This window comes from Schistocerca piceifrons, unplaced genomic scaffold (genome assembly GCF_021461385.2).
Source record: "Schistocerca piceifrons isolate TAMUIC-IGC-003096 unplaced genomic scaffold, iqSchPice1.1 HiC_scaffold_839, whole genome shotgun sequence".
In the NCBI taxonomy this organism is placed as follows: Eukaryota; Metazoa; Arthropoda; class Insecta; order Orthoptera; family Acrididae; genus Schistocerca; species Schistocerca piceifrons.
In genome coordinates, this window is record NW_025729101.1 from 442,264 (window position 1) to 454,345 (window position 12,082).

The 12,082-nt window shown below is 44.5% G+C and overlaps 1 protein-coding gene across 1 annotated transcript in view; it reads left to right on the forward strand.

Annotated features, from left to right (window-relative positions):
• The first annotated feature begins 2,122 nt into the window (after positions 1–2,122).
• Positions 2,123–12,082, forward strand: part of LOC124770919 (60 kDa lysophospholipase-like) — a 43,557-nt gene continuing 33,597 nt past the window's right edge. The window contains exon 1 of the mRNA XM_047249235.1: positions 2,123–2,162. The gene's annotated coding sequence lies outside the window, so the exon portion shown is untranslated. The remainder of the gene's footprint in view (positions 2,163–12,082) is intronic.

Sequence of the window (12,082 nt, forward strand, 5' to 3'; positions counted from 1 at the left end):
AAAGAATTCTGCTACCTAGGCAGCGAAATACGCATGGCAGATGGAGCAAGGAGGACATAAAAAGTAGATTAGGCCGGTATTACACTATCAAATTTCTTTGTCCAATATCTTTGTCAAACATATTTGATAGTGTAATAGGGACTTTGTCAAATGTCATCCAATATTTGATCAAATCTAGGGCCTCGCTGTAGATTTGATCAAAGAAATCGCTTGTCTTCTGTTCTCTGCAATGTGACATGTTACCACATGGAGCGCTAGCATCACTACAGTACTCTGTCGTCTGTAGTGTTTTTATAAACATTGCCAGTAAATACAATTGGTGTGTGCCGACAACTACAAAATTAATAGAGATGTATGAAGCTGATGAGGCGCTTTACAACGTAAGGCACCCTGAATACAAAAATAGATTAAGAAGATTGGTGACCTGACCTGACCTGACCTAACCTAACCTAACCCTCTCCTGTAGCAAGGAATCGGAGTGTTACAGTGAGCCTGTCTTCTGCAGATGTAGCAGTTCTTAAGTGAATATTGTGCTTTGTGATATGAGGATACACTTCACTGAGCACATACAGAAATGTATGCTCATCCATTCTTAAGTAACTGATGTACGACTTGACGTCTTCCACTGTAAGCTCACGTAACAAGTTTTGTTCAATGCTTTTATCGTGTCGTCGTAAAACCCACGGCTTGACCGAGATTAGATTAGTTTTTCGTTCGATAGATCTATGCTGAGGAGATCCTCGTGGATGTGAAACATGTCAATTTTTTTAAAAATCTGAAATAACAATACTAATAGTATCAATAAATACAAGCCATCACATGTTTCTATTAAAAATTTCGTCAATGGAGTAGGAGGAGTTGACCACTAGCAAGCCTTTCAGGCTCCTTTTAAACTGATCTTTATTTGTAAATAAACTTTTTACGTTTGCTGGCAAATTATTGAAGCTGAGTGTTCCTGAGTAGTGGACCCCTTTTGGAAGTAAAGTAAGTGCTTTTAAGTCCTTGTGCAGATCATTTTTGTTCCTGGTATTGTATGTATGAACTGAGTTGTTTGTTGGAAAAAGAGATATATTATTTAGGACAAATTTCATTAAGGAGTAAATATACTGAGAGGCAGTGGTTAGTATACCCAGTTCTTTGAAGAGGTTTCTATATGACGTCCGTGAATTTAATTCACAAATAATACGTATTACACGCTTTTGGACTATGAAAATTTTTGTTTGACTTGAATTTTTACCCCAAAATATTATACTATATGACATTTTGGAATGAAAGCAGGCAAAGTATGCAAGCTTTTTCATTTTTATGTTGCCTATGTCTGCTAACACTCGAATTGCAAATACAGATTTGTTAAGGAGTTTCTGCAGTTCTGTGGTGTACTCCTCCCAACTGAATTTATTATCAAGTTGTAGTCCCAGGAATTTAAGTGTCAACCTCGTATGTATGGTTCCTTTTTTTCCCCCACTTCTTTTCCGCATGTGCACACAATGCAATTGCGGTACGTGGAACTGCTGTGGTTAATAACAAGTTGTTGTCAGCCATCTTGAACTTTGACGAAAAATTTGGTGACAGTGTAATACCCCTTCTAGCGCTACGTCAAAGATCTTTGTCAAATATATTTGACGGAATATTTGATCACATCTTTGATCAAATCTTTGACAAACAAATTTGATAGTGTAATACCGGCCTCAGCCACAGCCTGGGGCACGTTTCAAGAATGGGATTTTCACTCTGCAGCGGAGTGTGCGCTATATGAAACTTGCTGGCAGGTTATAACTGTGTGCCAGACCGAGACTCGAACTCGGGACCTTTGCCTTTCGCGGCAAGTGCTCTACCAACTGAGCTACCCAAGCACGCCTGAGTCGCTAGAGCACTTGCCCGCGTAAGACAAAGGTCCCGAGTTCGAGTCTCGGTCTGGCACACAGTTTTAATCTGCCAGGAAGTTTCAACGACGGCAGTGTTTCGCAGAAGGAAGAGTCGAGTCGGCTGGTTTCTCAGAAGGGCGTTGCGCAACGCCGAGGCCGCACCTCGCGATTTCCGCCAGCGTCCAGAGAGAGTGGGTCACGTGACGACAGAGCTGCGGCGCTCTCGCGCTGTGCTGGGCAGCCAGGCAGTCGCTGGCGAGGCGCGGCGGAGAGCGCAGTGCTGCGAGTGCAGAGCAGGTAATTCACTGTCTGGAGCACAAAACTGTTTCACATATAACTATGATCTCTGGATGTTTTAAGACTCGATAGAGTAAAAACACTTCTCATGTCTGAATACTAGTAAACGGTTTCACAGTGTGTTTTCTTGCATTGCATTGCAAATGTTACTATCGATTGTGTGTAACCGGTGCATTCCAAGCCAAAGTTGAGTGACCTTGGCTTGTGGGATTCCTTTGAAATTACGAAGTGTGTAATCGCCGTGTCGCGGACTTGTTTAATGTTATTTGGAAAAGATGCAGATCCCGTTTTATGGATACGGGGTGTTCAAAAAGTCTCTCCGCAGTGCCGTATGATAGCCATGCGTGCCGTATGCCGCGGTGAATATACAGGGTGTTACAAAAAGGTACGGCCAAACTTTCAGAAAACATTCCTCACACACAAATAAAGAAAAGATGTTATGTGGACATGTGTCCGCAAACGGTTAATTTCGATGTTAGAGCTCATTTTAGTTTCGTCAGTTTGTACTGTACTTCCTCGATTCACCGCCACGATTTCATACGGGATACCCTCTACCTGTACTGCTAGAACATCTGCCTTTGCAAGTACGACACAACATGTGGTTCATGCACGATGGAGCTCCTGCACATTTCAGTCGAAGTGTTCGTACGCTTCTCAACAACAGATTCGGTGACCGATGGACTGGTAGAGGGGGACCAATTCCGTGGCCTCCACGCTCTCCTGACCTCAACCCTCTTGACTTTCATTTATGGGGGCATTTGAAAGCTGTAGAGACTCTTCGTGCTCGTATTGTGGACGGCTGTGATACAATACACCATTCTCCAGGGCTGCATCAGAGCATCAGGGATTCCATGCGACAGAGGGTGGATGCATGTATCCTCGCTAACGGAGGACATTTTCAACATTTCTTGTAACAAAGTGTTTGAAGTCACGCTGGTACGTTCTGTTGCTGTGTGTTTCCATTCCATGATTAATGTGATTTGAAGAGAAGTAATAAAATGAGCTCCAACATGGAAAGTAAGCGTTTCCGGACACATGTCCACATAACATATTTTCTTTCTTTGTGTGTGAGGAACGTTTCCTGAAAGTTTGGCCGTACCTTTTTGTAACACCCTGTATACCGAAATGAAACTGAGTGAAATACAAGTTACTGATTTATTGAATATTAAGTTTTACTCAAAAATGTTCAAATTAAATGTTGAAAGTGTGCCCCCTGTTGTTGAATACACAATTCAATTCGTCTAATCATGTTTCCAAACACACGCTGTAACATCTCTTCTGTAACAGGAGCAGTGAAAGTGGATATTGCAGTTTTCAATTCGTCGATGGATTTTGGACAGTTTTTATAGGCAGTTGCTTTCGCTGCACCCCAGAAGAAAAAGTTAGGTGGTGTTAGGTCAGGCGCCGGCCGGGGTGGCCGAGCGGTTAAAGGCGCTTCAGTCCGGAACCGCGTGACCGCTACGGTCGCAGGTTCGAATACTGCCTCGGGCATGGATGTGTGCGATGTCCTTAGGTTAGTTAGGTTTAAGTAGTTCTAAGTTCCAGGGGACTGATGACCTCAGAAGTTAAGTTCCATAGTGCTCAAGGTATTTGAACCATTTTTTTTTTGTTAGGTCAGGCGATCGTGGAGGCCAAAGTCCGTATGAAATTATGCGATCACCGAAAACATCAGCAAGCAGTGACATTGAAACGTGAGCTGCATGCGCGGTTGCACCATCTTGTTTAAAATAACCGTTCAGTATTTCATTTAACACAAGTTCTCCTATGAATGGGTACAAATGGCTCTAAGCACTATCGGACTTAACTTCTGGGGTCATTAGTCGCCTAGAACCTAGAACTACTTAAACCTAACTAACCTCATGACATCCCACACATCCATGCCCGTGGCAGGATTCGCACCTGCGACCGTAGCAGGCGCGCGGTTCCGGACTGAAGCGCCTAGAACCGCTCGGCCACAACGGCCGGCTATGAATGGTTGCAGAATATCACTGCAGTATCGTTGTGCGTTTATTGTTTCGTTGAAAAATATGGGACCTACAATCTGACGTCTAGAAATTGCAATTCAAACTCCTATTTTCACAGAATGATGTGCTTCCTCATGAATACACAATGGATTTGCACTATTCCAGAGACCAGAATTTTGCGAGTTCATGTACCCGGATAAATGAAACCATGCCTCATCACTGAAAAATGTTTCATTAAGAATACCCCTTCCAATTTGTTGAACGAAATTTTGGAACCATTGAAAATAATGCAGCCTCTTGCCATGATCAGTATTTTTCAGTTTTTGCACCACTATTGCTTTGTATGGGAAAAGTTCTAATTTTTTACTTACAGCTATATGGGCCGTTCCGACACTAACATCGATGTCCTGAGCGAGTTGTCTTACTGACTTGTTCGGACTCGTGGACATTTTATCGGAAATATCGAGTAGTTTATCCTCAGACAAAACGCTAGGGCGACCACTTCTCGGTGCATCTGTCACTCAACCCGTACTTCCAAATTTATTAATCAAAACCCCCAAACAGTATCGCGATGTGGGAGTGTTGTCTCTGGGAAAACTGAATTAAATGTTTGACGGACTGAAACTGTGTATTCACCGCCAGCTTTGAACATTTGTTCGACTAAAAACACACGTTATTCAATGGTTAGCATTTTAACAGTGACAAAAATGAAACAAACGAACAAAGGAACTAAACTTAAACGCTCACGTGAACACGTAACGACACACACCAACGATACTACTGCCGCTGGCTCAGATAAACGGAACAGTGGAATGTTGGGAGAGTCCACTTGGAGGGCAGGCGAACAATCATACGGCACTGCGGAGAGACTTTTTGAACACCCCGTACATTCGATTCACTAACTATTAGTAAAGCGGACCAAATTTTTTTCCCACTACAGCGCCAGCTTATACATTGCTGTAGGCCACTTCGAGTAACTATTTGAAAATACAGGATGTATCAAAAAGAATCATCAGATATATGAACAAAATGTTTGACATATGTGCGTGAGCAACGTACAGTTAGCAAGAGTAAACTCTCGAGTTTTACGCGGTTCCCGCTAGGTAGCAGCAGTGTGTGACCACTTCAGTTCTGGTAAAAATGATGTCGGGACAACAGAAACCGGCCAGCCGCAGTGGCCAAGCGGTTCTAGGCGCTTCAGTCTGGAACCGAGTGACTGCTATGGTCGCAGGTTCGAATCCTGCCTCGGGCATGGATGTGTGTGATGTCCTTAGGTTAGTTAGGTTTAAGTATTCTAAGTTCAAGCGACTGATGACCTAAAATGTTAAGTCCCATAGTGCTCAGAGCCATTTGAACCATTTTTGAACAATAGAAACCGTTTTGTATTCTACGTTTTGCGCAGTGTGGATCAGTGATAACTGTTAAGCGTGAGTTTCGCACTAGGTATGGTGTGGATCCTCCAACAGCACAGAGCATTAGACGATGGCATGAAGAATTCCTAGAAACATGTTGCTTGTGTAAACGCAAATAGCCGGGCCGTCCCCGAGTGTCTGACACAGACGTCGAACGCATCCGCCATAGTTTCACAGGGAGCCCGCAGAAATCCGTTCGCCGTGAAGCTCGACAGCTCAGCATGGTCCCCGATGTCCGTCTGGCGTGTGTTGTGTCGACGTTTACACACGAAACCAAACAAAATTGAACTACTGCAAGCTTTTGGTGAAGGTGACAAACATGTAGAGCTATGTAATTTCGTTCTTGCCAAGATGACAGGATGACTGCTTTCTTGCACAGTGTTTGGTGATGAGGAGACATTCCGTTGAAATGGGAAGCTGAACCACTTCAAAGGGCTTTTACTGGCACACTGTAGCGCCTGCTGTTCGAAATATTCCACAAATAGATTTGCAACAGCTGGACTCAGGGCGCTTTGTTCGTAAAACTCATTATCATACTGGAAATTAGTCGCAGCTACTCGACTCTGCCAGTGAAAGCCCTCTGAAGTGGTATCGGTATGTGGATGACACTTTTGTGGTATGGAATCATGGGGAAGGGGAATTGTATGGTTTCTTGTTGCACCTAAATAGTATTAATCCAAAGATACAATTTACTATGCAGAAAGAGCGTAATGGAGGGCTTAATTTTTTGGATGTAGCAGTAATTAAACGGGCAGATGGGAGTGTATGTTATACACTGCATAGAAAAAATACGCACACACCGACCGTTACCTCCATAGGGATTCGAACGATCGTCCTAGGCAGAAGAGATGTGTCATTAAAACATTAGTGGCCAGAGGTAATAGTACACTACTGGGCATTAAAATTACTACACCAAGAAGAAATGCAAATAATAAACCGGTATTCATTGGACAAATATATTATACTATAACTGACATGTGATTACATTGTAACGCAATTTGGGTGCATAGATCCTGAGAAATCAGTACCCAGAACAACCACCTCTGGCCGTAATAACGGCCTTGATACGCCTGGGCATTGAGTCAAACAGAGCTTGGGTGCCCTGTACAGGTATAGCTGTCCATGCAGCTTCAACACGATACCACGGTTCATCAAGAGTAGTGACTGGCGTATTGTGACGAGGCAGTTGCTGGGTTACCATTGACCACACGTTTTCAATTGGTAAGTGATCTGGAGAATGTGCAGTCGATCATTTTCTGCATCTAGAAAGGCCCGTACAGGACCTGCAACATGCGGTCGGGCATTATGCTGCTGAAATGTAGGGTTTCGCAGGGATCGAATGGAGGGTAGAGCCACGGGTCGTAACACATCTGAAATGTAACGTCCACTGTTCAAAGTGTCGTCAGTGCGAACAAGAGGTGACCCCATACCATCACGCTGGGTCATACGCCAGTATGGCGATGACGAATACACGCTTCCAATGTGCGTTGACCTCGATGTCGCCGAACACGGATGCGAACATCACGATGCTCTAAACAGAACCTGGATTCATCCGAAAAAATGACGTTTTGCCATTCGTGCACCCAGGTTCGTCGTCGAGTACACCATAGCTGGCGCTCCTATCTGTGATGCAGCGTCAAAGGTAACCGCAGCCACGGTCTCCGACCTGATAGTCCGTGCTGCTGCAAACGTCGTCGAACTGTTGGTGCAGATGGTTGTTGTCTTGCAAACATCCCCATCAGGGATCGAGACGTGGCTGCACGATCACTTACAGCCATGCGCACAAGATGCCTGTCATCTCGACTGCTAGTGATACGAGGCCGCTGGGATCCAGCACGGCGGCGTTCCATATTACCCTCCTGAACCCACCAATTCCATATTCTGCTAACAGTCATTGGATCTCGACCAACGCGAGCAGCAATGTCGCGATACGATAAACCGCAATCGCGATAGGATACAATCCGACCTTTATCAAAGTCGGAAACGTGATGGTACGCATTTCTCCTCCTTGCACGAGGCATCACAACAACGTTTCACCAGGCAACGCCGGTCAACTGCTGTTTGTGTATGAGAAATCGGTTGGAAACTTGTGTCAGCACGTTGTAGGTGTCCCCACCGGCTCCTACCTTTTGTGAATGCTCTGAGAAGGTAATGATTTGCATATCACAGCATCTTCTTCCTGTCGGTTAAATTTCGCGTCTGTAGCACGTCATCTTCGTGGTGTAGCGATTTTAATGGCCAGTAATGTATCTGCGAGCCAGTTTATTTGCAAGTTGAGTTAAATCATTTGCGAATGGCTTTTAAGAAAAATGTATACGCTGACAACGAGTTAGATCGCACACTGCATCCCAGAAGAAAAGAGTCTGACAACAATCAGCAATAACAACTGTCAAACGGAAAAGTTTTTTCTTCCACTTATCCGCAATATTACAGACCGTAATGGCAAAGTTCTGGTCAAGTTTCAGGCTGAAACCATCTTTAGACCCACCAAGAAGATTAGTGAGTGTTTAAGATCGGCGGAAGTCGCTCGACACCGCTTAGCAAATCCTTGGGTGTATGAAATTCCGTGCAGCTGTGGGAAGGTTTATATTGGAACGACGAAAAGAAGTGTCAATACCCATTTAACCGAACACAAAAGGAACTGTCGACTGCGACATACCGACAAATCAGCCGTAGCGGAACATGTTTTTAAAGACGGTGATCACGAAAATAAAATTTAATGAGACGAGTGTGCTATCACAGACATCGCATTATTACGAACGTATGTATAGAGACGCTATAGGGATTCAGAAACACCACAATAATTTCAGCAGAAAAGAGGAACGCTTAAAGTTAGACAAGATATGCGGTCGAATTTGCACCAACGATGTGACAATCGATTATCTTCGATCGAGAATAATGACGTTAGAGAGAGATTTACAGCCGGCTCGACGTGACGAATGGTGGTGCCCTCTATGCGCTCTATATAAACGGGACCTCCACGGCCTATCAGCTAATTCATCACCGTATCATCTCATCAATACTCTGGGAAGGAACACACATCCTGGACTCAGAAAGCCGGCCGGAGTGGCCGAGAGGTTCTAGGCGCCACAGTCTGGAACCGCGAGACCGCTGCGGTCGCTGGTTCGAATCCTGCCTCGGGCATGAATGTGTGTGATGTACTAGGTTAGTTAGGTTTAAGTGGTTCTAAGTTCTAGGGGACTGATGACGACAGAAGTTAAGTCACACAGTGCTCAGATCCATTTGAACCATTTTTTTAACTCAGAGCTCCAATCAATACACTCCATCGCCACTTTAGGCGGTAAACTTCATCTCATCATTATAAAACAAAATACTCATCTCCATCAGTATAAACATCACCCTCATCATAAACATCATCCACCTGGGGTCATACTCCCCAAGCCAGTACCACACACAAGCCATATTCGTACACATAGGACCATTTCGTGAGACAGAGCGTTGACAGAACGCTGGCTCTTCGAAACACACATGGGTTTCTGGCAGCCAGTCTTTGACTGCAGTTGGCAACGAAACGTCAGGAAGTAGTTTTACAGACCGACCATGGCTTCTCAGCCCAGTAGTTTTGAGTAATGAAGACGCCGGCTGTGAAAGCCTACACGTTATGATTAGTTCGTATTTAGTTTTCCCATGTGTTTCAGTAGGTTCTAAACTGAATCATGGTAGGACCACGTTTAAGGTATTTCTCATTTATTCTTTGCTCCCAGTTACACATTTTTAATTACATTGAATGTTTGGATCGCTGATTGGGGGAGGCTGACTGGGAAGCCTCACTCCACTTTCCCTTCCCCCATCTCTTCCTTCTTCCAACATATACGTATTAAAATAAAAAGACCGCAATTAAGAAACACATTACTCTGATATGTGGCACTGAGTAAGTACAACTACTTAGGTAAATTTTACATTTATCAACAGTTCTTTTCTTTTCAACTTATTGCAAAATTTTAGATGTTACTTATTTCGTATTACGTTGTTTTAGATCTGAAGATGTTCTGGAGAGCGATGGAAACATTTAATGTAATTACAAATGTATAAGTGGGAGCGAACAATAAATGAGAATTATCTTATATATGTACAGTTGCTCGCTCTCTCTAGGCGATTATGTCGGCTATAGTGATAATATATAGTTGTCTTGAAACAAACGTGGAATCGTTTTCTATGTAGGTGAAGCTGCCCTGTCAACGTAACGCTTTTACTACGGGTACGTTTTTAAATTTGTCACGCGCATACCAGCTTCTTTAACGGAAAAAGTTTCCACATAAACTGCAAATGCTTTAATTTCGCTTTACTGCGTGTGCCGCGATGCCCGAATATCTTCCACACAAATGAGTCCTTGCATGTTCATTGTCATCTAAAAGAAATCGTGAGCTCTTCAGAGCACCGTTCCTCGTTTTAAAGTTGACGCCATTTTAAATTTAACACTGTCCAGACAGATGTGTTTCAAGCTGCGTCGTAAGGCGTGGGCGGGTAGCTCATCCGGTAAGAAGCGTGGGTGAAGGTTGAAACGTCCTTCAGGGCACAGACGTCCGATCCGCCAGATGCCTTCAGCTGTGGTCAGCTGCAGTAAGCAGTCTCGCTGCAACCTTGAAACGTGCGAGGAAATACCTTAGCAATGCGCGGAACTGGTTTGTCGGCATACGGTTGCCATCCGTCCGTCTCCATGTATCGGTCCCGCCACCGTTATGGAGCTTCTTGTCCCGATATTCCGAGAAAGAAAAAGGAAAATAAACGTTAAGAGTTTGGCTCCGGTACTGAAGGAACGCCATATGTTGGCGCGACACGTAAATGCAGCCTGAGTTTTATTTATGTCAACATATTTATGATTACAAGATCGGCTCATAGATGGAGTTGCATGTTGCGTATCTTCCCTCCACGACGCAAGAACCTTTTACATTTAGCGCCATCATTCTAGAAAATACAAGACTTCTCCGGTAGTACGGAGCCGGAAACATTTAAGCAGCGCCCCGCGGAGGAATGGGGCAGTTCCCATTTGAATAGCGATCTGATAAGACTTCTTGCTGAACGTAACACGCACGAGCGCAAGCTGGTAACGGCTGAAGTGTTTACTGCGGGTATAGAGGGCGCGAAGTGTGTAGTGACGTCTGCTTCGATGATTAGTGTTATTATCGACTGTTTACCGTCTAATAAACGAAAATGCCTAAGGATGGATACATGAAAAAAGAAAGTGTCCTTTTCGAATGATTCCACAAAAGAGTGGTCCTTTCTCAGGAAAGAACGTACGGATCAGGAAGCGATGGGTGAAATTTGTAGGTTTCGTCGAAGTAACTAACGGAGGTAAGGCAGATGTGATGCAGCACATTTTTACGCAGAATCAAATAGACACGCAATAAAACAATTAAAGCCTGTTTGTACATTCGTCATGAAAGAAGATACTCAGGAGCAATTGCTCGTTGCTGCTGCAGAACTAACCACAGCTTATAAAATTGTCAAGAATCATAAATCCTTTCAGTTGTTTTGACTGTACCGTAAAACAGAATGCCAAAATGTATCCTGACACCAAAGTCGGCTGAAAGCAGCCGACAGCCAGGACCAAAGCCACAGCGATTATTAAAAATATTCTCGCACCACACTCAATGTCCGAAGGCATAGACACCGATGCATCGAACCACAAGGCTGAAGAGATGATTTCTTTAGTTGTCCGATGGTTTACTGAAACTGACGGGATGTAACGAAAGCTGTTGAAGTTTGATTGGCTGAATAACGAAACATCGCAGACAATTACAAAGGTTTGTCTAGGCACTTTCAGACAACTGCAAATCTCATTCGATAAATTAATCGCTATTTGCGGAGACAATATCAACACGAACACCAACATCGGAGGGCTTCATTGACGCGACCAGCGGGATGTGTTTCACCAAATTAACACTTTCGCTGCGGCATCGGTGCAGGCGCGCAACTCTCCAGTGCGGCCCGGCGACACTCTGGAACGGCGGGCACCGCTCGGAGCCGACGCTCCTAAGCACACCCGAGCTACAGGCTGACGTCGAGACCTTGTAAGATCTGTAGGATCATGTTCTATGCTGACTTATTGATGACAACTTACATGCATTACTTCAAATAAGCTTCAACTGTATTGTGGTCATGTTTTAAACAGAGGTGTACAAATTCCCATTGCAGCCTGCTTGCCCCTAGCTCCTCTGCAACCATTCATGCAGGTCAGCCTGCCGCGACGTAAACACATGAGTACGCATGTAGTGAGGCATAGTGGGTAATGCGACCGACTTGGGCTCCCGCAAGCCCGGGCTACCCGGGTTCCCGCAGGCCTGCCAAGCTTCACGGGACCCGCTCAGCTTGCTGCGCCTGACAACAGGTTGCGCTGTCAAGCTACCGTGACTAGAGTAGCCAGGTAGCTAGCCCGCAGTACATTTATCGCAACGGTGCGGGCAGCACAATGAATAGGTCGGACTTTAGTGAGACTGAAAAAAAATTGACAACTGGCGAATACATGCTGGTAACGAAACAGAGCACAAGTGCCCCATAGGAAACGTTTTCGTGTGTTTATGAG